Source organism: Elgaria multicarinata, chromosome 7, assembly GCF_023053635.1.
Source record: "Elgaria multicarinata webbii isolate HBS135686 ecotype San Diego chromosome 7, rElgMul1.1.pri, whole genome shotgun sequence".
Classification (NCBI taxonomy): domain Eukaryota; kingdom Metazoa; phylum Chordata; class Lepidosauria; order Squamata; family Anguidae; genus Elgaria; species Elgaria multicarinata.
In genome coordinates this window covers 113,810,209-113,838,142 of record NC_086177.1, presented here as the reverse complement: position 1 = coordinate 113,838,142, position 27,934 = coordinate 113,810,209, and the positions used below count along the sequence as shown (strand labels likewise).

Sequence of the window (27,934 nt, the reverse complement as noted above, 5' to 3'; positions counted from 1 at the left end):
GCCTTCAGGAGGCAGCTGGACAGCCATCTGTCAGGGATGCCTTAAGGTGGATTCATGCACTGAGCAAGGGGTTGGACTCGATGGCCTTGTAGGCCCCTTCCAACTCTGCTAGTCTATGATTCCTCCTCTGCCCCGGACCCCCGGCAACCCAGAGCTCTGCTGTATATGTGCAGTTCTTGGGAAGGGGAGGGGGCTTTTCCACCCTGGAAGGCAGAAGCCCTGTGCCACTGCCCCCCGGAATTCAGGGCTGCCCTCTCTGCTGAAGTGAAGAAGGAGCCCCATGCAGGCCAAGGAGCCCCAGGGCACAGCAAGTCCTGCAGACGGAGGGGGGGGTGGAGATCAGGTCGCTGTCCCAGGTCGCTCCGCACTTTCAGGGAGGCACAGCACATTAAGCAACAATGTGAACCGCCGGGGGGGGGGGGGCGTGTAGCGAAGGGGCTGAGTTTGCTGACAAGGTCAAACTGCTCAGGATGACAACGTGTAGCACTTGAGAAGGCAGCCGCCCTGGACGCTGGTGAATCCGGGCGTTAACAAGTCCAAAGCGGCATGCAAACGCAGGCGCCGGTGAGAGCGGCACTTAGGGAAGCGACGGGGTCTCGGAGGAGAGCATGCCAAGCTTGGAACGGAGAGATCCGGGTTCGAATCCCTGCTTCAGTGGCCCAGAGCCGGTTATTCATGCTCTTTTGCTGCCTATATTGATTTAATTATTACACTTCTAAAAACACCTCACAAGCAAAGCCTCTGTGGTATTTTTTTTATTTATTTAGAATCATAGAATCACAGAATAGTAGAGTAGGAAGGGTCCTACAAGGCCATCAAGTCCAACCCCCTGCTCAATGCAAGAATGAGCAGGGGGTTATTGAATTTATTAGATGTCCTTCTCGTTTTTTAAAACGAAACAAACAAAAAGACTCAAGGCGTCTTACACCGGGGTTGAAATAAACAAACAATGGGCCTGTTCAGATGACGCTTCAGGCTTTGTGGTTAGTGAAATGGTGGCTCTGTGGGGCTAGCACTAACCACAAGCCGTGCTGTCGCACACAACACTTTAAGCCGCGGTTAGAGCCGCTAACACTGATGCAGACAGTCCAACAGCACTCTTCAAGAGTGTAGACAGCACTCTTCAAATACTTCAAAGGTTGTCCCACAGAGGAGGGCCAGGATCTCTTCTCGATCCTCCCAGAGTGCAGGACACAGAATAACGGGCTCAAGTTAAAGGAAGCCAGATTCCGGCTGGACATCAGGAAAAACTTCCTGACTGTTAGAGCAGTACGACAATGGAATCAGTTGCCTGGTGAGGTGGTGGCCTCTCCCACACTGGAGGCCTTCAAGAGGCAGCTGGACAAGCATCTGTCAGGGATGCTTTAGGGTAGATCCCTGCATTGAGCAGGGGGTTGGACTCAATGGCCTTGTAGGCCCCTTCCAACTCTGCTATTCTATGATTCTATGATTCTATGGGGTTAGTGAGTGAGCAGGGCTTAGCCAAACCCAACGCCTTAACCAGCAGGGTTTAAGGTGTCTTCTCAACAGGGCCAAAGAGTTAAACCATTTAAGGACACAATTCTATGGAAGTGTTGGGAGAAAAAAATTCTAGAAAAGGAGTTGTAGGACGTGTGTGTGTGTGTAAACAGGCATAGGATTGCATTCTAAAACAGCTAAAAAAATAATTAAAAAAATAAACGTCAAGACCTGACATAAAAAAAATAACTAAAGACAGGATCTCCATCAAATGCCTGGGAGTAGCAGAAAGTCTTAACCTGGTGCTGAGAAGGTGCCAGGCTGGTGCCAGGCGGGCCTCAGTGGGCGTGCATCCCACACTGAGGGGGCACAGTATAAATTAATCTCTTGGCATTGTGTGGATGAAAAGCTACCCTGTCCTTTCTCACAGGCCTGGTGTGAGGATAAGATGGGGACAGGTGAGGGTGGGTGGGGGGAAATGTGCCCAACTCCCCTCCACCCCCAGCTCCTGGGAAGAACGGCAGGATAAAAATGAAGGAAGAGGCACGAACAGTAAATTAAGAAATCCCACACCGAAGCACCTTGGAGAGCCTCTTCTAGAGTTCTGACTGGGTCTCACTGATTCATCGCCCCACTGGCATTCGAGCCACCAGCCTCCACTGGGGAAAACAATTACCGTATTTCTTCTATTCTAAGACGCCATCGATTCTAAGACGCACACTAATTTCAGTACCACCAACAGAAAAAAAGCTTTGATTCTAAGAAATAATAAACGCACCCGCGATTCTAAGAAGCACCCTGTTTTGCGAGATCTTTATATGGGGAAAAAAGTGAGTCTTAGAATTGAAGAAATACGGTAAAATTAGCATCCCGAGCAAAACCAACTAGGCATAATTTTTCAGTAAACGAGTATTTTAGAAGCCCACGTATTTTCCAATCTGGAAAATTCTCAAGGTAAACATACATGTGTTTGACTACAACTCCCAGCAAAGTCGGTTGGGGGATGCTGGGGTTTGTAGTCCAACACATCCGGACGTTGGCAAGGCTGAGATAGCAACACACATTTCCCCCACCCCTTAAATTAAGCTGATGCCAATTCTGAATTTTTATAAAAAGAGGTTTTATACTTTTAATGTGACTTGTGGGGTGTGGGGAGGGGGGGGGCAGTCTGTCCAAACCATTTCATCCCCATTTGTTCGGGGGGGGGGGGGGGGCTTGATCCGTGTTGTAATACCAAACCTTACCATAGAGTGGCGCTGTGAGCTGTACAAAGACGTTGCGAAAGCAAGAATTTTCTGTACAATGGGAACAACCCAAGGATGGCACTGCATGAGCCAGGGATACGGTTCGCACACCCCTGCCTCCTGACAGAAAATGCTTTCAAAACACAGTCGAGGTTGAGGGTCTTCTGGCTGCAAAGAGCAGCTCGGAAGGGGGGCCTCCGGAGTTCTACCCTGGCTGACGGGAGAAGGCAATGTTCTCCAAACAAGTGCATGCAAATTGGTTCAAAATGCATGATGTATGGGGGTACCAGAGTTTGGAATAGCTCCTCCACACCCCACACCTCCGGCCCAAGTAAAGAATGCCTTGCCACTGGATGGAGGCAGCACAAAACTCAACCACGGTTCACGTGGCCACGTTTGTCCAGGACTGGACCCCCGGATGCAGAGGACAGAGCCTGGTGGGTGCCTGGCAGGTCAGGGGGTGGAGCCTAGTGGGATGGGGTGGAGCCTGGTGAATACAGGGGCGGAGCTAATAGCAAAAGCTCTCATTGAACCAAGCAGAAAACAGCTGGACTCCCTTTGATCGCAGCCCATCAGCCTGAGAGCCCTCTCCTGGAGCCCCTGAGAAGGAGAAGGCTAAAAGTGGAACGCAGCTGAAACCCGGAGAGGCCCGGCAAAGAGGGGGCCCATGTGACATCTGCATGTATAGGAGTGGGGAGGCGGGAGTCTTCTTTGGGTTTGCTAAGACCCCTCTCGGCTGACTAGCCAAGCCCACCTCACCCCACCCCTGCTAAAAGCTCCAGTATCTCCTTCAGACTTTTTTTTTTTTTTGGCAAATGTTTCTGACTACAGAACAGGACAACCGCAGCTCAGTGTGAAAGAGCACCTGCTTTGCATGTGCTCTTTGCATGTGCTCTTTGCATGTGCTCTTTGCATGTGCCCAGTGCTCTTCAACATTTTTATTAATGATTTGGACGAGGAGGTGCAGGGAACGCTGATCAAATTTGCAGATGACACCAAATTGGGTGGGATAGCTAATACCCTGGAAGACAGAAACAAACTTCAAAGTGATCTTGATAGGCTGGAGTGCTGGGCTGAAAACAACAGAATGAAATTGAATAGGGATAAATGCCAAGTTCTACATTTAGGAAATAGAAACCAAATGCACAGTTACAAGATGGGGGATACTTGGCTCAGCAATACTACAAATGAGAAAGATCTTGGAATTGTTGTAGATTGCAAGCTGAATAGGAGCCAACAGTGCGATATGGCTGCAAGAAAGGCCAATGCTATTTTGGGCTGCATTAATAGAAGTATAGCTTCCAAATCACGTGAGGTACTAGTTCCTCTCTATTCGGCCCCAGTTAGGCCTCATCTAGAGTATTGCGTCCAGTTCTGGGCTCCACAATTCAAGAAGGACGCAGACAAGCTGGAGCATGTTCAGAGGAGGGCAGCCAGGATGATCAGGGGTCTGGAAACAAAGCCCTATGAAGAGAGACTGAAAGAACTGGGCCTGTTTAGCCTGGAGAAGAGAAGATTGAGGGGAGACGTGATAGCACTCTTCAAATACTTAAAAGGTTGTCCCACAGAGGAGGGCCAGGATCTCTTCTCGATCCTCCCAGAGTGCAGGACACGGAATAACGGGCTCAAGTTAAAGGAAGCCAGATTCCAGCTGGACATCAGGAAAAACTTCCTGACTGTTAGAGCAGTACGACAATGGAATCAGTTACCTAGGGAGGTGGTGGGCTCTCCCACACCAGAGTCCTTCAAGAGGCAGCTGGACAAGCATCTGTCAGGGATGCTTTAGGGTGGATTCCTGCATTGAGCAGGGGGTTGGACTTGATGGCCTTGTAGACCCCTTCCAACTCTGCTATTCTGATTCTATGATTCTAATCATAGATTCTATGATTCTATGATTCATGCAGAAGGTCCCTGGTTTGATCCCTGGCATCTCCAGGTAAGGCAAGGGAAAAAAATCCCGCCTGAAACCCTAGAGATCCGTTGCTGCCAGTCCGTGTCGACAATACTGGGCCAGGTGGACCCAGGGGGTCCGACCTCAGTATAAGGCAGCTTCCTTTTCTCCATGAATGTTGGCTGGGAACTGCGTTATCTGCTGGGAACCCCAGGCCACTGAGTTTTAGTTCAGCTATCGTTTCGAAAGTGCAAAATTACGGAAGTCTGCATGATATGCAAAGCAAATGAGTATCACCTTTCTGCCCACCTGACTTCCCAGTCAAGTATAAAACAACAGTGTAAAAACCATAATATAAAATACAATATAAAAGCACAACCAAGATAAAAACAGCAGCAATGCAAAAACACAAATTTAAAATACAAATTTAAAACAGTGAGTTCAAATTAATTTATAGACTGTTAAAATGCTGGGAGAATAAAAAGGTCTTCCCCTGGCGTCTAAAAGCATATCATGTAGGTGCCAAGCGAACCTCCTTAGGGAGCTCATTCCACAGCCGGGGTGCCACAGCAGAGAAGGCCCTGCTCCTGGTAGCCATCTGCCTCACTTCCTTTGGCAAGGGCTCGTGGAGAAAGACCCCTGAGGATGACCTTAGGGTCCGGGCAGGTACATACAGGAGGAGGCGTTCCTTCAGATAGCCTGGCCCCAAGCCATTTAGGGCTTTAAATGTCAATACCAGCACTTTGAATCAGGCCCGGACCTGGACTGGCAGCCCATGAAGCTGGAAAAGGACTGGCGTGATGTGGTCTCATTGGCCAGTCCCTGTTAGTAACCGTGCTACCCTGTTTTGTACCAGTCCTCATCTGATGAAGCGGACTTTAGTCTACAAAAGCTTCTGGCAGGATAAATCGGTCCGTCTTTAAGGTGCTGCAAGACTCTGTTGTTTTCACGGCTGCTACTCCTCTGGAAACAGTGTTCGTTTACTTTGCAATAACCTGTCCTGCTTTGGCGTTCTGAAGCAGGGTGGAGAAGGGAATTAATGAGTGGATTTTAAGGGCTTACTTTCTCAGATTCCGAGAATATTAAACCACATTTTCAATCCTGCTGTGGGTCCCTCAGGATTTGCAAAGAGGTTGAGGGGTGGCAGCGGTGAGGAGTCCGTGCGCATGCCTTTACCAGTACCGCACCTGCGCCAACGTGTACGCGCCCCTCACTCAGTGTACAAGGTGATCCTAAGCCCTGAGTCCAACGCATCTTGTTTGCTCAAGCTGCCAAGAGAGACCAAGGGCCTTACTAGACCTACCTGATAATCCGGTGGGGAGTAGGGGCGACGCTGCGCTACAGCTAGCGCGGGCCGTCACCCTTTTCCACATGTAACATGCGACGGGGTAAGGGAAAGCCCCGTCGCGTTTGCCTTTTTTTAAAAACTTAAAGGGCCATGGGCGCAGGAGTGCACCAACAGAAAAAGTAAGTCTGTTTTTTTTAAAAAAATAAAGGGCTCCCTGCTCCCCCTGCCCCTGATTTCCCCCCACAATGTCTGTTGCCTCCCCTGCCCGCTCGCTCGCCTGTCCTCCCCCCGCTCGCCATGCCCGCCCCCTGCCCGCTCGTTGTGTCCAATGCCCCCTCCGCACGCCCCCGTCCGTGATTCCCCCCCCCACGCCCGATGGGCACAGCGCTCCTCTGGAATGCTGTGCCCAGTGCGCAGCTTCTCCCGGCTACTTGCAAGTAAGCGAACAGCCGGGAAAAGCCACGAACCCTGCTGGACCTTCCGCAGCCCTGGCCTCAGCCCGGGGCTGCGGAAAAGCCGGGCCATAAGCGATCCAGTTATCCCGGGTCAAGGGAGGACTTAGCCCGGCCTGACCCCAGGATCCCCTGTGCGTCATCTGCACACACAGCAGGGAGCCCGGGCCTCACAACGGGCTAACTCCTCGTCTAGCAACGGCCCTAGAGGGGCAGACTGGGGAAAATCAGCAGCACGCTTGCCCTGGCATCTAAACGGGCAGCCCCAACGCCAGCCTGAGCAGCAAAAGAGAGGGGCAGGGTGGTGGTTGTTTTTGCCAGGGAGAGGGCCAGAAATCTGGGACAGCTGGAGGGGGTGCCAATCAGAGACCAGGGAGGGGGGTGGATCTCAGGAACGAGGCCACGCCACGCCGCAGAAGCCAGGAAAGCTGGGATATGGTTAGGGTTACGCTGGAGCATTAAGCGTCATGTTTCGGAACTGGACCCACCCACACGCAGTCCAAAATGGCCACATTCCCCCTGGGGCTACGACGCGTGAGTTCAGTCCAGTGTCGCTGGGAGGGGTGTGCGCTTCACACACCCACACACACCCCTCCCAGCGACATCAGACTGAACTCATGCATCGTAGCCCGGGGGGAGGGACACGCAGCCATTTGGGACCCCTGGCCCAGTTCCAAGGAACATCCCGGCTTTCTCTTGGGAAGAGGCTTCCTTTCAGGGTGGAGATTCCAATGCAGCCCCTGCTGGGCTCCCTGCTGGCAGCCCCGGGCCCCTTCCGAAGCAGCCCCACCGAGAGGAGGGGCAACGGCAGGGGTTCATTGCCTCCTGCTGCCTTTTTAAACTTGGTTAAACAAACTTTGGGCGGAAGTGTAAGCGGCGGTGGCATTGATTCATGACTTTTGAGCTAATTTATGTAAAATAAAGAGGGCTCATTTAGCACCTTTCCACCCTTAATATAACACCCATACATCAGAGGGAGGGCAAGCAGTCACCGAGGACTCGGCAATTAGTCACCTGTGACGCCGGCTAAAGAGACAGCAGGCAGAGAACAGGGCCACTGGGCGAGATCCATCCATCCATCCAACCAACCATCCATCCCCAGGCACGGAAGCGGGAGCAAGGACGGTGACTGGGTCAGCAACGTCCCGGGTTCATGCTTCAAAAGGGTCCAGGAGAGAGCAGGCGTCTCCGAGAGTTTTTCAGCAAAGGCTGGGTGTCTCAGGCACATTGCTTTGGCTGGATAGGACAGCCTAGCCCATGCTCCAACTCTGGAAACAAGTACCTGGACATGAAGCCCTGAGCAGCTCCAGGGGTGGAGCGCAGAGTGGAGCCAAGAGGCAAGCCTGATGGTTTGGGGCAGGTTCTAGAGGCAGCACAGGGGGCGGCTGGTGGGGGGTGGGGGCCCACACAAGCGTGTGCACGTTGAGATCTATGGATTGCTGGGGTTGGTGGGCTGTGCTGGAAGCCTCTCGCTCCCCCAAGATTGCCGTTTCTCCGCTGCTACTAGCAGCAGGAAAAGAGCCACCTCGGAAATGGGGTTACTTCTCCCACCCCCCTGGCCAGATTTGTGTCCCGGCACTGCTGAGTTGTGCACCCCGGTTGACAGAAAAACGAGAACAAAACAAAAAACCAGAACAGAAACAAGCCATAGAGAGGGGAAAAACAGCCTTATTCCTACTCTGGATTAGAGATGTAAAATTTCCGGAAATTTTGAAGCCATGGGGAAAAGCCATTTGTTCATTTTTCGTTTTTTTCCAGAAAAAAAACAACGGAAATTTTCGGAAAAATCGAAATAATGCAATATTAGCACTTTTTACAGATTGAAAGTCACTTTGTTACTTTAGGAACATAAAATGTAATTATGTCCAAGTAGTTTTGGCATAAAATTATTACATTTGGTATATTAAAACTAGTGTATTCAAACAATTATTACACATTTAATTAACTTTTTTTATTTTTATTTTTGGTAACAAATGGAGCTACAAGCTCCTGCACTGTTAGGAACACCTGAACCTGTAAGGAACTTCTTTGGTTCTGCCAGTTTATGAGGAGCAGGCAAAAAACAATTTTAAAAAACAACAGCGGAAGAAACCACCAACATTAGTAACAAAGAAAATTATTTATGTCTCCGCTAGTCCTCCAGTGTCAAGACATAAAGCCCCCATTCCCATCAAAAGAACTGAGAAAAATGGGGGACGGACGGACACCAAGGTTCAATGAATATGCATGAAATTTAATCAGGCTCATTTTCTGACCTATAGCTGTCAGTATTAGTTTCAGTCTCTGCTTCCATGGCAGTGCTGCCCCCTAGAGGCAGAAATGCATCTTCCTCTTGCATTTGAGAGTTGTAGTCCCAGTCTACAACCTAGGACCTGCTTGTCCTCGGTGCACAGACATTGTAATAATCTGATACTGTACAGTTTTTAGAAATCATTTGGAGAAGTAAATATCTGAACACCTTGTCTTAAACATTTTATTCATCGTGCTAAAATAAAAAAAAACCCGTAATCCGTTTTTTCTTCATTTTTTTTTTCCAATTTTTTGGGGAAAAAAAAGCTTCGGGGGGAAACGGGGGAAAAAATGGTTTTTTCCTGATTTTTTCTGGTTTTTTCCCAGGTTTTCACATCTCTACTCTGGACTCAAAGCAAGAAAAGCTGCTTGTTCCTGCTCAGTTGGAAACCTTAGCCAGGAGATGTGATACTAAGAGCAGGGTGCACTTTGTGCTAAAGAAGTAAATACATGATTCTGCAACTGGAGTAGATTCTGTGTCATTTCATAGAATCATAGAATAGCAGAGTTGGAAAGGGCCTACAAGGCCATCGAGTCCAACCCCCTGCTCAATGCAGGAATCCACCCTAAAGCATCCCTGACAGATGGTTGTCCAGTTGCCTCTTGAAGGCCTCTAGGGTGGGAGAGCCCACAACCTCCCTAGGTAACTGGTTCCATTGTTGTACTGCTCTAAGAGTCAGGAAGTTTTTCCTGATGTCCAGCCGGAATCTGGCTTCCTTTCACTTGAGCCCGTTATTCTGTGTCCTGCACTCTGGGAGGATCGAGAAGAGATCCTGGCCCTCCTCTGTGTGACAACTTTTTAAGTATTTGAAGAGTGCTCTCATGTCTCCCCTCAATCTTCTCTTCTTCAGGCTAAACCTGCCCAGTTCTTTCAGTCTCTCTTCATAGGGCTTTGTTTCCAGACCCCTGATCATCCTGGTTGCCCTCCTCTGAAAACGCTCCAGCTTGTCTGCGTCCTTCTTGAATTGTGGAGCCCAGAACTGCACGCAATACTCTAGATGAGGCCTAACCAGGGCCGAGTAGAGAGGAACCAGGACCTCACGTGATTTGGAAGCTATACTTCTATTAATGCAGCCCAAAATAGCGTTGGCTTTTCTTGCAGCCATATCGCACTGTTGGCTCATATTCAGCTTGCAATTGTGTTTATTGTGTTTCAGCTTGCAACGAAGAAGGGAAAGGAACCGCATCCGAGCCCTGCTGAGGTTTTACCCCCCTCTTCTGGCTCCCACAGTTTCAGTCAGCCTTGACTGAATGCTTTCAAGCATATCTCCGCAGCCCTGAGGGCTGCTAACAAGACCAGCCGCCTAGTCGAACTCAGGACCTGAACATGATGGCCCACGACACACACACACACACACACCCCTCCAGTTCTATGAATCCATAGTCACCTGGCTTCATTTGGCTTTTAAAAAGGAACGCCGATATTCTCCGGAAATGGATGGGCTGCACTCCGCGTTTTTGTTTATTTATGGTTACGTTTATTACATTTTTTTCTCTTGCAAGGAATTCAAGGCGGCTTACATGGCGCTCATCCTCTCCATTTTATCCTCACACCAACAACCCTGTGAGGTGGGTTGAGCTGAGAGTCAATGTCTGGCCCAAAGTCACCCAGTGATCTTCATGGCTGAGTGGGGTTGTGAACCCGGATCTCCTGAGTCTTTAACCACTACACCACACTGCCTTATGCAGAACTGCACCAATGCCTATATCTAAAGCACCTCTGACAGAAGCTGGCCTTGCCAACCCCTTCTTAACATCCTTTAAAACAGTGGTTCCCAAAGTGGGCGGTACCGCCCTCTTGGGGGTGGTGGGATTGCATACGGGGGCGTCAAGAGGCAAGGGGGCAGCAGGGGGGTGCTAAGAGGCAAAGGGGCGGGAGGGGGGCGCTCGAGGTGTTTTCCGAGAAGCGCCTCTCCAGAAGGTCTTAAACCCCAGGGACATTTTTATGGGAGAAGGTAGTTTGGTCCCAAGCCATATAGGGGAAGAATCCACACATGTATTAATACCGTTTAAGAAGAGTCCTTTTAACGGTGAATTGAAATTTCAAAAGCACCGAAACGCGAATGAAGAGACATACCTGCTTGGTGTGCCCCGCCATGCTGGCTGCAAAACAGAGGCGTTTGCTCTCTTTTCCCTCCCTCCCTTGGCAAGCCTGCAGCGGGTGCTTCCCATTTAAAGGGGCCGCGCGCAGGGGGCACTGGGCATGAGTTTGTGGAACCAAAGGGGCGGTTACCTGAAAAAGTTTGGGAACCACTGCTTTAAAAGGAGAAGATTCTCCCAACGTCTCTCTGCCTTGCTAGAACAGTTCGAAGCCACCATTTCCTCAATGAGAAACGGCATCCATTCTTTGTCCAGACTCCTTTAAACAAAGCAGTTTGATTTACAGGGAGCCTAAAGGAGGAGCTGTGAAGGAGAAGGTTTCCTGCTTGGCACACTGAGGCTATTCAAAGTTTGCTTTTAGATGCCTCAGCATTGGGCTCTTGGGGGGTGCCCCCGCTTCTATGTCAGACTCAATTGTCCTCCCTGACTGCATTGTACATTTGCTCTCAAATAGCTCTCAAATAGCACTAGGGTCAAGTCTGCCAGTTCTGCAGTCAAGGGGTCATGCATGCGATGTAGATATTGTGAATGCAACACACAACACACTATTGTGGCGATAGTGGGTGGAGAAAGGAGAGAAGAGGGTCAAGTGGAAAGCTGAAAGAGTGTCTTGGGCACTCTCACAAAATGGTTACCACGTGATTTTTTTTGTTTGTTTTTTGCCAATTGATTTAAAGCCAGTGTGGTGTAGTGGCCAAAATGTTGGCCTGGGAGTCGGGAGATCCAGGTTCTAGTCCCGACTCAGCCATGGAAACCCACTGGGTGACTTTGGCCCAGTCACAGACTCTCAGCCCAGCCCACCTCACAGGGTTGTTGTTGTGAGGATAAAGTGGAGAGAAGGAGGGTTATGTACGCCGCCTTGGGTTCCTTAAGAGCAAAAAAGGTGGGATTTAAATGCAATAATAAATAAAATAAATAAATAAACGGCTGCCATGGTGGGTACGGCCAGTCACAAAACACTCATTTCCCAGAAGGCAAACTGGGTGAGACTAAAAGAAAAGAGAACTTGCCCAAAGAACCTAAGTACAAGGAAGAGGTGGCGTCCGAGCTCCAAAACACAAAACTACCCTTCTGAACCCAAACAAAGATGGAGAAAGAGGGCAGCACTTCACTTTGTAGCAAGCCAATATTTTTTAAAAAGAAAAGAATATAATTAAAAAGAATTAAAATAAAATCAGCAGTGGCAGGGAGCCGGGCGGGTTCAAAGAGAGGTGTCTGTGGGTACCCCAGCCTTAAGTCCTTCCACCTGCTTAAGTAGAAACATGGGAGATTGCCACGACATAGAATCCTAGAAGAGTAGAGTTGGAAGGGGTCTCTAAGGACATCAAGTCCAACCCCCTGCTCAAAGCAGGAATCCACCTTAAAGCATCCCTGGCAGATGGCTGTCCAGCTGCCTCTTGAAGGCCTCTAGGGTGGGAGAGCCCACAACCTCCCTAGGTAACTGGTTCCATCGTCATAGTGCTCTAACTGTCAGAAAGTTTTTCCTGATGTCCAGCTGGAATCTGGCTTCCTGAAACTTGAGCCCATTCTTCCGTGTCCTGCACTCTGGGAGGATCGAGAAGAGATCCTGGCCCTCCTCTGTGGGACAACCTTTCAAGTATTGGAAGAGTGCTCTCATGTCTCCCCTCCATCTTCTCTTCTCCAGGCTAAACATGCCCAGTTCTTTCAGTCTCTCTTCATAGGGCTTTGTTTCCAGACCCCTGATCATCCTGGTTGCCCTCCTCTGAACACGCTCCAGCTTGTCTGCGTCCTTCTTGAAGTGTGGAGCCCAGAACTGGACGCAATACTCAAGATGAGGCCTAACCAGGGCCAAACAGAGGGGAACCAGTACCTCACATGATTTGGAACCTATACTTCTAGTAATGCAGTCCAAAACAGCATTTGCTTTTTTTGCAACCACATCACGCTGTTGGCTCATATTCAGCTTGTGATTTTATACTCATGTTTTCTTCACAGCCTGACAAACCGTTGAGATCTGTGTTGAAAAACTGGCAAAGGAACAAAGATGAAGGGAGCAGAACAGAGAGAGAGAGAGAGAGAGAGAGAGAGAGGAATAAGTGAATGCAGACTGTACATATCGTAGTATCCTATAGAGGATAGTGTATGTTGCAAAGTCCGTATTTCCAATGCTTGAGTAAGAAAGAGCAATTAAGAAGCAGCATTGATTGAGAAGTCCACATCTGTGAAACTCACCCAAGCTTTAGTTTTGCTTGCTGGGGAAAAGGGCAGGTTTGGGGGTGGGGTAGAGGAGTGAATGAAGGGTGGGGGGAAAGGGACAAGGAGGCCAAAGGCGGATGCTCAGGAGATCTGCACTCCTGGCCTGGGCTAAGAGCTTGTCCTCAGTCCGTCCAACTCAGCAGACCCAGTGGGAGGCCGGATGACAGTGGGCGGCCACAATGTGGAAATCTCTAACATTGTACAAGAGGCTAAAGGAAGAGCTGGGTAGGCACGGTCAGGCACCTACCGAGGGCCCTCACCTTGGCCAGGGCCCACTGAGACCAGTCCCCTGGAGTCGATCTTTCTCTTGACCATGAATCCGAGAAAGATCTTGGAACTGTTGTAAATCACAAGATGAATATGAGCCAACAGTGCGATATGGCTGCAAGAAAGGCAAATGCGATTTTGGGCTGCATTAATAGAAGTAGAGCTTCCAAATCACGTGAGGTCCTGGTTCCTCTCTATTCGGCCCTGGTTAGTCCTCATCTAGAGTATTGCGTCCAGTTCTGGGCTCCACAATTCAAGAAGGACGCAGACAAGCGGGAGCGTGTTCAGAGGAGGGCAACCAGGATGATCAGGGGTCTGGAAACAAAGCCCTATGAAGAGAGACTGAAAGAACTGGGCATGTTTAGCCTTGAGAAGAGAAGATGGAGGGGAGACATGATAGCACTCTTCAAATACTTAAAAGGTTGTCCCACAGAGGAGGGCCAGGATCTCTTCTCGATCCTCCCAGAGTGCAGGACATGGAATAACGGGCTCAAGTTAAAGGAAGCCAGATTCCAGCTGGACATCAGGAAAAACTTCCTGACTGTTAGAGCAGTACGACAATGGAATCAGTTACCGAGGGAGGTTGTGGGCTCTCCCACCCTAGAGGCCTTCAAGAGGCAGCTGGACAAGCATCTGTCAGGGATGCTTTAGGGTGGATTCCTGCATTGAGCAGGGGGTTGGACTCGAAGGCCTTGTAGGCCCCTTCCAACTCTGCTATTCTATGATTCTATGATTCTATGAATGAATGAATGAATGAATGAATGAATGAATAAGTTTATTACGGTATAATAACCAACACTCCAATCAAACACCATACAATTTAACACATTACATTACGTTACAGATGAAAAACGTGCATATGTTGTTAACGTTTCGCCTCTTTACGGCGTGAGACGGCTGCAGCACAAAATCTGGCCCCTTTCACAGTAACTTGGGCATTCATGCCTGATGAAAGGTAATCTAAACAAAAATTGTCCGTTCCGCACGGGAATTTTTTTATGAGTGGTGTTATTAAGGGAATTCTGAGGTCTTTATACAGGCGGCAGTAAAGTAAAACATGGACTACTGTCTCAACATTCCCTGGCCCACATGGACATTGCCGTTCGCTGTAAGGGTTTTTTTTAAATCTGCCCTCCAGCAATGCTGAAGGTAAAACATTAAACCTGGCTAACGTAGAATCATAGACTAGTAGAGTTGGAAGGTGCCTATAAGGCCATCAAGTCCAACCCCCTGCTCAATGCAGGAATCCACCCTAAAGCATCCCTGACAGATGGTTGCTTCATTTATTAGTTCTTATTATTGTTTGAATCAAGTTTTCTTTTAATCCTGCTTTTATTATGGTTAGCTGCCTTGAGCGCCATAAAAGCTCTTCTGAGCCTCGGAACGGTCAAGTTTATCTCTTGACCATTGCAACCAGCTTCTTCACTTGCCTCTCGCTCTGGTCCAGACCATGGCGGTGGTCACCACCAATGGTACAAGTCCTGATGGATACGCGCCACCTCCCGTATCAAAGGCAGTAAGCCTATATACACCAGTTGATGGGGAACATGGGCGGAAGGGTGCGGTTGTGGGTTCCTGGCCAACAGCTGGTTGGCCACTGTGCGAACAGAATGCTGGACTAGATGGAACCCTGGTCTGATCCAGCTTTAGGGCTCTTCTCTTTGGCTTTGGAGCAGTAGATGCCACGGCCAACTTGCTTGCCAGCTCTCTGCCTGCTGGTGGGAATGTTGAGAAAGCAGAGGAAAAGCTGATGGTGACCATGGCAGTGGGAAGGTAAGACTCCCTGAGGGAGGGGGGCATGGGGTGGGGAGACACCTCGCTGAAGTTCCTTCCAACACATAGAGCCCGGCACTGATTACAGATCAGGATACTGGAATGTAATAAATATGCAACATGAGAACTCCCCCAATGCCCCTGCATCAGGAAGGGGGCTTAAATAAATATAAAGGAAGATTTACAGCTGCAAGACAAGACTGGCAATATTTTCCCAAGCTATAATATCGGCAGCTTTTCGTTTACGCTGGAAGATGGTATGGAATAAAATAAGACGAGTTTGGGGGCTGCAGAGGGGGGGGGGGGCGTCACACGACGTAAGAGAAGGTGGCCGAGGCCACGGAGGACTTAGTTGCCATTCATGTCACCGTCCGCTCGCCGGCTGACAGCGGAGGGCTCTTTAATCACATTGTACGTTTCCTCCTCCTATGGAAGGGCAGCGCTCACCATAAATCCGGGCCGGGGGTGGGGGGACATGCGCTATTTTTATTTATTTATTTATTTACGAGGCGCTATGAAATTCTTACGGGCGCGTTGTAAAATAGTCTGTCACTTCCCTCAAGAGGCTCTGGCGGGACATTAAACAGCTAAAACCTCTCATCTGTGTTCCGGCTGATCGTAATTACGAATTGCAAACAGAAAGGAGAGGGAAGAGTCTTGGAAACGGATTAAACAAGAAAAACAACACGTGCACCCAAGGGACGGGCTCGGAGATGGGGCACGGAGAGTTTTCACCGGGCCTGAGGGGGCTTCCAAATGGGGAGGGGGTGCGCGGCTCTGAGAGCTACCCGTCCAAAGGCATCACAGGCAACAAGCGGATTTTGTCAGTTAAGAAAAAAAAAGATGGAAGAAGCAGTGAGATAAAAGCCAGCAACGCCTCCCACCGCCCCGTAAAATTCTGTGAGCAAGGGAGTGCGATTGCACAATCAAAGCCTCACCTAGAAGCCCCCTGACTTATTCAGGAGGTGCAGGGAACGCTTATCAAATTTGCAGATGACACAAAATTGGGTGGGATAGCGAATACCCTGGAAGACAGAAACAAACTTCAAAGTGATCTTGATAGGCTGGAGTGCTGGGCTGAAAACAACAGAATGAAATTGAATAGGGATAAATGCCAAGTTCTACATCTAGGAAATAGAAACCAAAGGCACAGTTACAAGATGAGGGATACTTGGCTCAGCAATACTACAAACGAGAAGGATCTTGGAATTGTTGTAGATTGCAAGCTGAATATGAGCCAACAGTGTGATACGGCTGCAAGAAAGGCAAATGCTATTTTGGGCTGCATTAATAGAAGTAGAGCTTCCAAATCACGTGAGGTTCTGGTTCCTCTCTATTCGGCCCTGGTTAGGCCTCATCTAGAGTATTGCGTCCAGTTCTGGGCTCCACAATTCAAGAAGGACGCAGACAAGCTGGAGCGTCTTCAGAGGAGGGCAACCAGGATGATCAGGGGTCTGGAAACAAAGCCCTATGAAGAGAGACTGAAAGAACTGGGCATGTTTAGCCTGGAGAAGAGAAGATTGAGGGGAGACAGGATAGCACTCTTCAAATACTTAAAAGGTTGTCACACGCAGGAGGGCCAGGATCTCTTCTTGATCCTCCCAGAGTGCAGGACACGGAATAATGGGGTCAAGTTAAAGGAAGCCAGATTCCAGCTGGACATCAGGAAAAACTTCCTGACTGTTAGAGCACTACGACAATGGAATCAGTTACCTAGGGAGGTTATGGGCTCTCCCACACTAGAAGCCTTCAAGAGGCAGCTGGACAAGCATCTGCCAGGGATGCTTTAGGGTAGATTCCTGCATTGAGCAGGGGGTTGAACTCGATGGCCTTGTAGGCCCCTTCCAACTCTGCTAGTCTATGATTCTATGATTCTGTTCTCTCATCCGCTCCCAACTAGTTTCACATGTCTCTGGATCCTGGTAATTGTCTTGTGACTTCACCAGAAAAGACCAGAGGAAGTCATTCTTTAACGGGAATCCCAAAATTCTCCATTGTCCAACTTTTTAATACAGATATTGACTGAGGGAGAAATCTGTTAGTCTTCTTGGAATGATTTTTATATAGGTTTAAAGCGGTTATGAATTTGTGCAGGGCTTTGTCTTACGTTTTATATTTGTCTTTACGTCTACCTTGTCAGGTGGGTCAGCATCGTTGCAATTGTTACCGACAGGGAACTGAGGCCCAAATAGTGACTCGCTCCAGCCCTGCTGCATGGGAGCTCATTCCCACTCAAGTGCATGACACTAAATTATGGTTTAGCATTGCATCGAACTTGAACGTAAGCCTCCCAGCTCCTGATTTGCGAGATTCAAATTCTCCCTCTTTGGATAACTAGGAAAAGACCCCCAACTCCAATGAAGAAACCCAACAAGTATTAATGACCTCGGAATCAACGCAGGATATGCAAGAAAAGAATAATCTGAATGAGTAATCATTTTGAAATGCAACACAATCTATTAGAGGCAGGGATAGCAAATGAACGAAAATCCAGAGCGCAGGAGCGTGTTGCCGGTTGAGTAAACAGGTTTCAAGGGCCGCTATCATTTGTCAAAGAGTTTTGCAGATTGGGGGTTCATTTATGGGCGGCCCAATATGTATCGTGCCCTTCAGCTCAACAAGAAGAAAGAATTCTATCTCTGGCCAGTCCGCCCCCCCCCCCCTTTGCCCAACTCCAATAAAGGCAGAGGTCCAGATGGGCCTGCAGCAAAGAGAAGTATAACCTTCCCCCTGCATTTGTGTGTGTGTGTGTGTGTGTGTGTGTGTTGAAGTTCCTGGTAGATCGTTCAAATTGTGCGATCAATCTTGGTGGCACACGGAACAGTCGCTCACTTGTTTCCACCACCCTCCGTATTTCGGGAGCGGGCGCAATCTATCTTCCGGGAACCAGGTATATAATTTCTAGTTAGTGAAAGCTCCGCTAAGAAGCCCCCTTTTCATTATGATGATTGAACAGCTTCGAGCGAGATGAGTCGCGGCCGGGAAGGCGGGCGAGCGGGCGCGGCGGAAACTTGAGCCGCTTCTGCTGAGCTTGTCACGCTTGCGAGAGAATTAGTGCTTCCAACGCGCGCTCTTACTTTCGGTGAAAACCAACACACGTTTTCCCTCCCACAGTGCTTAAGAGCCAGGCAGGCAAACGGATCTGGCCACTTTGAAAAGAAAGCGTTATCACGACCAAAAAAAGCCGGCATGGGGCTACAGCAGCCTGGCCGAACGGCTAGCTTTTAATTTTCAATAAACAGATCTCGGTACGCACATCTGAGCACAGCTGCCTTCATGTCCATGATGAATGCTAAACAAAGCCGTTTTCAAATCGACACAGCACCAGCTCGGGGACATGGGAAAATGGAAAGGAATGCTGCTTAAATACAACCCACGCACCCCGTGTCAAGTCCTAACCTGCCCTGTAAGTTCTCTTGTCAATATGCTGAGGACACACAGCTCTATGTCTCCTTTTCATCTTCAGCAGGAGAGGCTGTGGATGTGTTGAACCAGTGCCTGGATGCGACAATGGACTGGATGAGGGCTAATAAACTGAGACTCAATCCAGACAAGACTGAGATGCTGTTAGTAGTTGATTCCGATGACAGGATGGGGGGTGTTCTACCGGTTCTGGATGGGATTCAACTAACCCTGAAGGAGCAGGTTCGTAGCTTGGGGGTTCTTTTCGATCCATCATTGTCACTTGAGGCTCAGGTGACCTCAGTGGCACGGAGTGCCTTTTACAAACTCCGGTTGGTGGCCCAGCTACGCCCCTATCTAGACAGGGATAACCTGGCTTCAGTTGTCCATGATCTGGTAACCTCCAAGTTAGATTACTGCAATGCGCTCTACGTAGGGCTGCCTTTGAAGATGGTTCGGAAGCTGCAGCTTGTGCAAAATGCAGCGGCCAGATTGATTTCGGGAACCAGAAGGTTCAACCATATAACACCTGCTCTGGTCCGCTTGCACTGGCTGCCTGTACGTTTCTGAGCCCAATTCAAGGTGCTGGTTTTGACCTATAAAGCCGTACACGGCTTGGGACCACAATACCTGACGGAACGCCTCTCCCGACGTGAATATACCCGGTCACTACGTTCAACATCTAAGGTCCTCCTCCGGGTGCCTACTCCGAGAGAGGCTCAGAGTATGGCAATGAGGGACAGGGCCTTTTCGGTGGTGGCCCCCAGACTGTGGAATGATCTCCCTAACGAGGCTCGCCTGGCGCCAACGCTGCTATCTTTCCGGCGCCAGGTTAAGACTTTCCTCTTTGCCCAGGCATATGGCGGCACATCTTAATCACCCACATGTTTAGTTTTTAACGGTTTTTAAATCTTTATGTGTATATGTTCTGTGTTCTAGAATTTTAAATTTTGTATACTCGTTTTAATCTTAATTTTAGAATTTCTGTAAACCGCCCAGAGAGCCCTGGCTATGGGAGCAGTATAGAAGTGCAATAAATAAATAAATAAATAAAATTGTCCAAGTCTGTAATGCAAGCATCTCTCAGATTTTAGCAACCTGAATTGCTGGTCATTGTCATTTCATTTATACACAACATTTCCATGTGTATGATGCTCAACGCAGAAATAAGGCAGAATTAACCAACTTTCAGAATTCGAAAACCGAATTTCCATTTCAACCCCGCCTCCCTGGGGCAAAAAAGAAAAAGAGATCAGGTTGTTTTTTTAAAGTGCCCTCTGCACATCTCCAACTTGCTTGCGGAGAAAAGGCCCAATCAACGCCGCTGCTTTTTTAAAAATCATGCATAACACTGAGCTTCCCTTGGTGTTTTACCCCGAACACTAGAATAGGTCAACTTTATTTAATTTATATTAAACTTCATTTAATTAGAATTATAGTACTCATTCCACATGGACTTAAGGAAGAAGCTATTATAAAAATAGGTTCACAGCTTAAAACTATTTCCCAAGCAGTTGATAAATGTTCTTCTTAAAAACTCTTCTAAAGTAATCATTCTTTACCCCTGGCTGACGTTCACCTCTGGTGGCTGCTCACATTTAGGCTTTGAGGTGGGAGGTAGAAGAGACAGGGAGCAACTACCAAGAACGCCTCCTCACACCCCCTTGATGCTCAAGACATTTTACAGGTCATTCACCGTCACATGCACCAGGCCTGGGATCTACAGGTTATCACAGAATCATAGAATCATAGAATAGCACAGTTAGAAGGGGCCTACAAGGCCATCGAGTCCAACCCCCTGCTCAATGCAGGAATCCACCTTAAATCATCCCTGTCAGATGGTTGTCCAGCTGCCTCTTGAAGGCCTCTAGTGTGGGAGAGCCCACAACCTCCCTAGGTAACCTAGGTATCCTTCCAAGGAGATGGAGAATTGCTTGCTTGCTCATAGTAGATGTCTGTCTGTCTATCTATCATGTAGCCCCAGGATACATATATGCTCCACAAGCTAGGATAACGGCTAAGAAATGGAGCTACAATTCAAAGGACCTTGGTCTCAACGGGAACTCTACCATGAACGCACCGGGTGGCCTTATTTAAGCAAGGCATCCTCTTTGCTTCAGCCCATCCTCCCATTTGGGATTCATAATACCTGATCTATCTTACAGGGTAAAAAAATCTCACCAAAATATTGTCTGTGAAACACTTTAAGCACTCTATAGACATGCATAGTAACATCATCACCAATGGAGGAGATGAATGAATGAATGAATGAATGAAAGGAGGGAGGGAGGGAGGGAGGGAGGGAGGGAGGGAGGAGGAGGGCAGACCGACAGACCAACCAACCAACCAACCGACCGACCGACTGACCAACCAGCACTGGATAATCCTTTTCTCAGCTGGGTCTATACCAGCAAACCAACAAGTGTCAAATGGTCCACCATGAGAAGAAGTTGGCACAAGATGTTGCTGCCCATCCCCTTCTCTGCTATTTTGGAAGACTTTGGACTCTCTCCAGATTTCTCTCTGGCTGAACGTCCTGCTAGGAACGTCCTTGGTGTGTTCGTGGGAGGGCCTTGCTGAGGAATGAAGGTGGCCCCTGACTTTGGACCTTAGTGGACACTACCTTTTCTGGGGAGCCCCGCAATGATGGGCTCAGCTCACAGCGTAGCTCCCTTCAAGGGCTCCACTCAGCCTAACAGGTCCTTGGCAGAGAGGTTGGGGCCAGCTTCGGTGACTGCCCCCACCCACCCCCGCTTGCTCTTCTCTCAAAATGTCTCATTCCCCAGCCAGCTTCAGAAGCATTCAGGAAGAGGAGCTCAGTCCTAGCAGAGATGCTGGCAAATAGCCATTTTACCCTGTTTGCGGCTCTCTGGTTTGTACGTTGGCTTTTCAACGCTGATCTCGGGCCGACTGGGTGCCCTGCACGGAACCCCGCCAATTGGACTCGGCCTTCTTTCCCACGCTTCCTTTGGACTCAGGGTGGACCCTCTGGCTAGCGGGCTGCCGTCATCACAGCATGAACAACTCCCACGTGGCAAAGGCGGCTGATGGAGCAGAAGTGAGGCGACATGGGTTGACGTTGTGGCTCAGCCCGAAGGCAGAGAGGAAGGCCGGAGTTTGCCCTGACCCGAGCCTCCGGATGGCCGAGTCCGCCACTGGGTCAAGACCCATTGTTAGCTGCCCAACGCGCGTCTCTGTGGCGGCAACGCAGACCGCAGAGGGTAATCCGGCAGGCGGAATGATGGAATCCGACAAACATTTGGTTGGTCATTCGGGCGGTGTGTGTGTGTGTGTGTGTGAGTGAGCACAAATCTCCTGTGACACTGGCTGTATGCTTCACAGCCCCTCAATTCCACTTGTCAACTCGTTCACAAACACAATGGTTCCGTTTCGCGACTCACTGACCATAAAACCTGGCAGATGGGCTCTGTGTTAGCTGACAAAATGCAGCCAAACATGAAGCACGCTGGGGTTATCCATTACGGCCGGGAGCAGAAAGGGGCGGCAGGCACAGGGAAGCCACGGAAGGCTGCCGCTGGGAGGGGCTGGCCGGCTCTTGACGCGCCATCGGCAGCCCCCCCCCTCCCCCGGCCACTGTCTACCTGTTGCTCCAAGAGGCCGCGGTGCTCCACACGCCGTGCAGAAAGGAAATGTGAGCAGGACGAGGGCAGCAGCAGAAAAAGGTGTGCCGGGTGGGGCCAGGGGTAGAGGCATCTCCATTTTCAGGAGCAGGCTGCACGGGCTCAGAGGTCTCAGCCAGCTCCCTCCCGTCTCTCCGTTATTTGGGGGGCTTCCACTCAGACCCATCCTTATCCTGCATATTCAGGCCAAAGTAAGTAGGTATCATGAGAAGCATAATGTCTGTGTAAGACCACAAGGCAAGGCTCTAGCTCTCATGCATATGCTGCCATGGCATAATTTCTTCACTGCCTCATGAACTTATTTATTTATTTATTTATTACATTTCTATACCGCCCAATAGCCGGAGCTCTCTGGGCGGTTCACAAAAATTAAAAACATTCAAAGTATAAAACAACAGTATAAAACCATACTATAAAATACAATATAAAAGCTTAACCAGATAAAAACAGCAGCAATGCAAAATTACAAATTTAAAACACCGAGTTAAAATTTATTTATAGACTGTTAAAATGCTGGGAGAATAAAAAGGTCTTCACCCGGCGTCTAAAAGCATATAATGTAGGTGCCAAGCGAACCTCCTTAGGGAGCTCGTTCCACAGCCGGGGTGCCACAGCAGAGAAGGCCCTGCTCCTGGTAGCCACCTGCCTCACTTCCTTTGGCAGGGCCTCGCGGAGAAGGGCCCCTGTAGATGATCTTAAGGTCCAGGCAGGTACATATGGGAGGAGGCGTTCCTTCAAATAATCTGGCCCCAAACCGTTTAGGGCTTTGAATGTCAATACCAGCACTTTGAATCGGGCCCGGACCTGGACTGGCAGCCAATGAAGTTGTAAAAGGACTGGCGTAATGTGATCTCGCCAGCCAGTCCCTGTTAGTAAACAGGCTGCCCTGTTTTGTACCAGCTGAAGTTTCCGGACCGTTTTCAAAGGCAGCCCCACGTATAACGCATTGCAGTAATCCAAACGAGAGGTTATCAGAGCATGGATCACTGTAGCTAGGCTATCTCCGCCCAGATAAGGGCGCAGTTGGTATATCAGCCTAAGCTTGCTGGATGGAGTCAGTCCTGGGCCTCCCCTTTGGTCCTCCCCTTCCCAAATCCTTCCCACCAGATTCAGGAATCTCCCCCTTTGAGATTCCTGGATCTTGTTGGGTTACCCGGTCGGCAGACTGTCTTGGAAACCATACGCAGCATCGCCACGACAGACTTCCCAGAACCGGCCCCGATCCTGACCTTGGCCCCAAGCAAGAGGTGCAACTGGACAACGGCTCCTTGCGTCCACAGCCTGTTGTAGTGCTTCAGTACTGGTCCCAGCTGGGCGCTGAGAGACCTTGCCTGTGGGGTGACTGGCCAACCGAGCCATTCGCTCAGCCTGAGGATCTCATCTGATGAATGGAAGCAAACAGCCTCTATGAAGGCCCTTTCCACACCATTGTTTTTTGGAGGGATCATCCCTGTGTGTCCAAATGGAGGGATCCCAGGATCAGGGAGAGATGATCCCTCCATTTCCCTGGGATAACTGAGACCTCTGTTATCCCGGTTTGGCACAGAGTGGTAAAGCAGCAGTTACTGCAGCCGAAACTCTCCCCATGGCCTGAGTTCGATCCCAGCGGAAGCTGGTTCTCAGGCAGCCGGCTCGGGTTGACTCAGCCTTCCATCCTCCTGAGGTCGGTAAAAGCTAGCTGGGGGAAAGGTAATAATGGCCGGGGAAGGCAACGGCAAACCACCCCGCTATAAGGCCTGCCAAGAAAACGTCAGTGAAAGCTGGCGTCCCTCCAAGAGTCAGTAATGACTCAGTGCTTGCACGAGAGGTTCCTTTCCTTTCCTGGGACGATCCCGAGGACCGCGGGTGGTGTGGGGGCCTGTCCCGGATTCTTCCCTTTTCTCTGCGAGTAGCGGATGTCATCAGAGGGAAGGAGCCGGAATAGGGTGGAGTCCAGGGCCGTTGCAGGTGGGGTTGGGAGCAGGGCTCCCCCCCCCCCCCGTTTACCTTTTAATTTTCACTGGAGCGCAAGTGTGCTCCAGTTCTGGCCCTTTTAAAAAAAAAAAGCCGGCAGTGACGGGTGCGATGCCGTGACATTGCGCAGCCCATTTAGACTGAGGGCAACGATCCTGGAAGAAGGATCGAGATCGCCCTTTCTCCCTCTTTCTACACCAGTAGGTGTAGAAAGGGCCTAACAAGCGCCTTGATGCTGGATCGGACCCAGGGTCCCTCCAGTCCAGCACTCTGTTCACACGATGGCCAACCAGCTGTCAACCAGGGACCCACAAAGCAGGACACAGAATCTTAGAATCATAGAATAGCAGAGTTGGAAGGGGCCTACAAGGCCATCGAGTCCAACCCCCTGCTCAATGCAGGGATCCACCCTAAAGCATCCTTGACAGATGGTTCTCCAGCTGCCTCTTGAAGGCTTCTAGGGTGGGAGAGCCCACCACCTCCCTAGGTAACTGATGCCATTGTCGTACTGCTCTAACAGTCAGGAAGTTTTTCCTGATGTCCAGCTGGAATCTGGCTTCCTTGAACTTGAGCCCGTTATTCCGTGTCCTGCACTCTGGGAGGATCGAGAAGAGATCCTGGCCCTCCTCTGTGTGACAACCTTTTAAGTATTGGTGTAACAGCATCCTCCCTCTACTGCACAGGATTGCTGTGACCGCAAACACACAGAAGCAATATTTCAACTTTAAACAATAGTAGTGGTGATGGTGGAGGAGGAAGAGGAAGAGCCCTACACAAGAGAAACACAGACTTTTTCCCTTCTCCTTCTCGGTGTGTTTCAATTTCCACGCTCAAAGGTTGATTTCGGATAGCGACCCTGCAACTAGGCCTTCTGTCTCTGTTAGCGCACTTTAAAAAACCACCATGTGGTCAGAGGGGTGTGTGGATGTGCTGCACCTCTGTTGGCCTCCTGCCAGATACGTCCTTTCGCCATCTTGCGACTTCCGGAAAATGCTTCTCGGTGGGAAGGATGTTCCAGAGCTCCTATGGTCCTCCATGTCGTGCCCAGGTGGTCAACTCAAGAGGACACCACTCACGCCAACTTTGCACCTCCTAGCTGAGTCTGTCGCTTCCATCAAGCCTGCTGACGGGGTGGGTGTGAAAGGGCCTGCTCTTTATGAACTCTGGGGAGCGATAAGGCCTGCTACGTTTTTGGTCCAGCAACTGTGAAGCTAAGTGGCTTGATGGCGCATGGCAGAGACTGTCAGATGCAACCGCTGGAACGAGACAGATTTCCAGATACCTCAAGTGAGAGTTTAACGCCCCTTCTCTGTGTATGTGCATGTAAAAGACGCTGCATTACAAAAGGAAAGAGCTTTCAAAGACGGAGCCACGATTAATCCGCAAGAAGTGAGGATCACAGGCCCGCCAAAGAAGGACGGACGGCTTGGCAGATCTGAAAGTTGCCTACAAATCAATAAGGAGAGAGCAGATTGGAAAAACTGCAGACACAATTAGAGGCACACAAATGAAGAGATCAGAAAGCGCATTCGCGGAGACCTTCCTGGGGGACAGGAAGCTGCGGGTTGAATTCTGAACGAGAGCTCACTTGGGAGCAGCAGCACAGTCGACGCGGTTATCCCTTGGTTGCTGTACCAAGACGTGAACGATGCAATTGCCAACAGCCTGGCCAGCAACTTTTTCCCTTTAAAAAAAGCAACATATTGAGAAATATGTCCGTGAGGATAAAATAAAATTATTAGAAGCTTGTCTGGCAGTGGTACCTAACCCCTGCAAAATTAAATAAAATCATAGAATCATAGAATAGCAGAGTTGGAAGGGGCCTACAAGGCCATCGAGTCCAACCCCCTGCTCAAGGCAGGAATCCACCCTAAAGCATCCCTGACAGATGGTTGTCCAGCTGCCTCTTGAAGGCCTCGAGTGTGGGAGAGCCCACAGCCTCCCTAGGTAACTGATTCCATTGTCGTGCTGCTCTAACAGTCAGGAAGTTGTTCCTGATGTCCAGCTGGAATCTGGCTTCCTTTAACTTGAGCCCGTTATTCCGTGTCATGCACTCTGGGAGGATCGAGAAGAGATCCTGGCCCTCCTCTGTGTGACAACCTTTGAAGTATTTGAAGAGTGCTCTCATGTCTCCCCTCAATCTTCTCTTCTCCAGGCTAAACCTGACCAGTTCTTTCAGTCTCTCTTCATAGGGCTTTGTTTCCAGACCCCTGATCATCCTGGTTGCCCTCCTCTGAACACGCTCCAGCTTGTCTGCGGCCTTCTTGAATTGTGGAGCCCAGAACTGGACGCAAGACTCTAGATGAGGCCTAACCAGGGCCGAATAGAGAGGAACCAATACCTCACGTGATTTGGAAGCTATACTTCTATTAATGCAGCCCAAAATAGCATTTGCCTTTCTTGCAGCCATATCGCACTGTTGGCTCATATTCAGCTTGTGATCTACAACAATTCCAAGATCCTTCTCGTTTGTAGTATTGCTGAGCCAAGTATCCCCCATCTTGTAACTGTGCCTTTGGTTTCTATTTCCCAAATGTAGAACTTGGCATTTATCCCTATTCAATTTCATTCTGTTGTTTTCAGCCCAGCACTCCAGCCTATCAAGATCCCTTTGAAGTTTGTTTCTGTCTTCCAGGGTATTAGCTATCCCACCCAATTTGGTGTCATCTGCAAATTTGATAAGCGTTCCCTGCACCTCCTCGTCCAAATCATTAATAAAAATGTTGAAGAACACTCTGTTCTTTACAAGGTGCAGAGGCTCAAAAAGCCTGCAAGCCAAGGAAATCCACCTGCACCTTCTCAAGCAATTTCTTACTTTTAACACACAGAATCGGTGTTTTCTGGAAGCAGAATTTCTGGCCGGGGGGGGGGGGGGGGAGGAGGGAGGCACGGATATTGGCTGCTCTCGGAATGGGCACGCGCTTACCTGCAGCTTGATAGACTCTGCGTTAGGAAAGCAATTATATTAGAGGTTTGTTAACTCAATTATGGAAGTAGTTTGTGATGCTTTTTAATTAACTTGTTCTGTATGCCTGATGGAACATGGATTTGCCAGCAAATGCCAGATGAGCCGCTCAACAAGGGGACTGTGCCGTGGTGTGAAATCGGGATGCCGAGGGAGCCAGGCAGCGGTGTGTGAGTGTCTTTGGAGAGGGAGAGGGAGGGAGAGAGGACGCGAACCACGCGCAGAGCCCCCGTCCTGGCCTCACTGAAATGACTCGGCACTGGCATTGTGCATAAGTGGGGAACGTGAAGGAGAGAAAACTTCTGAGGCCTATGGAGAGTGGGTTGATACTCCACCAGACTCCCTGTAATGCTTTTCTAAAAAGCAACATATAAATCAATTGGACGGATGGACGGATGGATGGCTAAATCTCTGCCTTGCAAAACCGCGCATGAGCAGTTCTGTGCATGGGCTCAGCAGCCAGGACAAACCAACCTGACAGCCGCCTCTATCCGGGGCAGATAAAGAGACGGCGGAACGCATGAGGAGCTGAATGGGCCACTTGGGGCTGGGGGGCAGTCAGGGTCAGGAGGGGGGCAGGCTACAGAATGCTTATTTCCGGTATCTTTGTGAACTCATTTTATCACCCACGTGCACACCCTATCCATAGAATCATAGAATAGTAGAGTTGGAAGGGACCTACAAGGCCATCGAGTCCAACCCCCTGCTCAAGGCAGGGATCCACCCTAAAGCATCCCTGACAGAGGGTTGTCCCACTTTAGTGTGGGAGAGCCCACAGCCTCCCTAGGTAACTGGTTCCATTGTCGTACTGCTCTAACAGTCAGGAAGTTTTTCCTGATGTCCAGCTGGAATCTGGCTTCCTTTAACTTGAGCCCATTATTCCGTGTCCTGCACTCTGGGAGGATCGATAAGAGATCCTGGCCCTCCTCTGTGTGACAACCTTTCAAATATTTGAAGAGTGCTATCCTGTCTCCCCTCAATCTTCTCTTCTCCA

General features: G+C 49.6%; 1 protein-coding gene across 1 annotated transcript in view; it reads right to left on the bottom strand.

Moving 5' to 3' along the window:
* ZC3H3 (zinc finger CCCH-type containing 3) overlaps positions 1 to 27,934 on the bottom strand; it is a 355,830-nt gene that overhangs the window by 842 nt on the left and 327,054 nt on the right. The window lies entirely within an intron of this gene.